General features: G+C 37.9%; 1 long non-coding RNA gene across 1 annotated transcript in view; it reads left to right on the forward strand.

Annotated features, from left to right (window-relative positions):
• The window catches only part of LOC105112121 (uncharacterized), a 9,798-nt gene extending 8,542 nt beyond the window's left edge, over positions 1-1,256 (forward strand). Inside the window, exons 3-4 of the long non-coding RNA XR_839702.1 lie at positions 668-671; positions 1,246-1,256. This is a non-coding gene — a long non-coding RNA (uncharacterized LOC105112121). The remainder of the gene's footprint in view (positions 1-667; positions 672-1,245) is intronic.
• Positions 1,257-2,097: the final 841 nt, after the last annotated feature.

The following is a 2,097-nucleotide window of genomic DNA, read 5'->3' on the forward strand; positions in this document are numbered from 1 at the left end:
TTGTTATTATTGTTATTGTTGTTGTTGTTATTGTTGTTATAGTTATTGTTATTGTTGTTGTATTATTGTTATTTATAATTTGTACAAATAACCTCCCTGTGGTTCGACCCCGGTCTTGCCGGGTTATTTATTACTTCGACACTCCTGCACTTGGGAGAAGACATCAATCTTTTCGTCGTGTCAAAATGCAAGCTGAATTTTTGAAAAAATACTTTCCCACTCATAGGACAACAACCTTACAACGTCAAATGATGAATTTTTATTGTAGTCCAAATGAGTCATTTCACCAAGCTTGGGAAAGGTTCAAAGACTTGTTAAATGCATGCCCCTACCATGGTTTTGAGATGTGGAGGTTAGTGAGTTTCTTCTATGACTCTCTTACCGCAGATTTTAAAAAGCTAGTGTCAATCATGTGTAATGGTGAGTTTTATGACAAAGAACCAAGTGAGGCCTTTGATTTTTTTGATCAATTGGCTGAAAACACAAAGCAGTGGGAGACTTCTCTCCCAGTTCATGTTGAGTCTAGAAACACCATTTCTCATTCAAGTGGGAAGTTTCAATTGAAAGAGACTGATGACCTCAATGCTAGATTAGCCTCATTGGCTAGGAAAGTAGAGTCTCTTGAGATTAAAAAAGTGCATGTCATGAGTAAACAACAAGAGGAAAGTTGTGTTGTTTGTGAGAGCAAAGGGCATAGGACAACTAAGTCTCCTACCATTCCAGCTTTCAAGGAAGTGCTATATGGCCAAACTTCTGATTCAAGTAATGTTAGAAAGCCATTTCCAAACCAAGTAGGCAATCCCTACTTTGAGACCTATAATCCTGGATGGAGGAACCACCTAAATTTTGGATGGAGAAATGAGGGCTCTTCAGTACCTCAAACATTTCAACCTCCACCACAACCATTTTATTCTCCCACACATAACACATATCAACCACCTCATAAGAGATCCCTAGAGGATAATACTCTTCAATAATTCATGCAAACGCAAGGAGGAATCAACAACCAAGCTTACAAATTCCAAGACCAGACCAATAGGACCTTAGATGACATTCGAAGTCAACTAACTAAGTTGACTCAATCACTAAGCATTTAAGAGAAGGGAAAAATCCCAGTTGAACCAATGCCCAATCCTAGAGGTCAGGTACACATGAGTGAATCCTCACCTAGTAAACCTTCAAACCATGAACAAGTCCAAGCCATCACTACCCTTAGAAGTGGAAAGATTGTTGACAAAGGTATAGGTTTTAGGATTCCTAAAGGTATTGTGGAGGAGAAATATAGGGAAAGTGAAGAGGGAATCAAAACACAAGTGACAAATGAGAGTTTGAGTGACAAAGAATGTGAGATAAATGAGAAAGAGATGAGTGAGAAAGGAGATGATTCAAGAAAAATTGGAGTCAAAGTGAGTGATTTAGAATGTGTTCCTAGAGCACCATTTCCACAAAAGGTTAGGGAAACCTAAATAAGATCTTATGAACTCCTTGATGCAATTAAACAAGTGAAAGTCAATATTCCACTCCTTGATGCAATTAAACAAGTTCCATCTTATGCAAAGTTTCTTAAGGATTTATGCACAGTCAAAAGGAGATTGAATGTGAAAGAAAAAGCCTTTCTAACTGAACATGCTAGTGCCATCATCCAGTTTAAGACCCCTCCCAAATACAAAGATCCTGGTTGTCCTACCATTTCATGCATTATTGGAAGTCATAAGATAGTTCAAGCTTTGTTGGATTTAGGAGCAAGTGTGAATTTAATACCCTACACTATTTACGAACAATTAGGTTTAGGAGAAATCAAGCCTACTCGAATCACCCTTCAATTAGCTGATAGGTCAATCAAGATTCCCAGGGGTATTGTTGAGGATGTGTTGGTCCAAGTAGATAAATTCTACTTTCCTGTTGATTTTATAGTGTTAGACACCGCACCAATTCAAAGTTCTAATGCTCCCATCCCAATCATTTTAGGGAGACCTTTCCTAGCTACATCCAATACCTTAATTAACTGTAGGAATGGGGTGATGAAATTGTCTTTTGGGAATATGACTGTGGAGATGAACATATTTCAATGTCTCCAAACAAATTAGGGAACATGAG

Source organism: Populus euphratica, unplaced genomic scaffold (assembly GCF_000495115.2).
Source record: "Populus euphratica unplaced genomic scaffold, PopEup_1.0 scaffold324.1, whole genome shotgun sequence".
NCBI classification, from domain to species: domain Eukaryota; kingdom Viridiplantae; phylum Streptophyta; class Magnoliopsida; order Malpighiales; family Salicaceae; genus Populus; species Populus euphratica.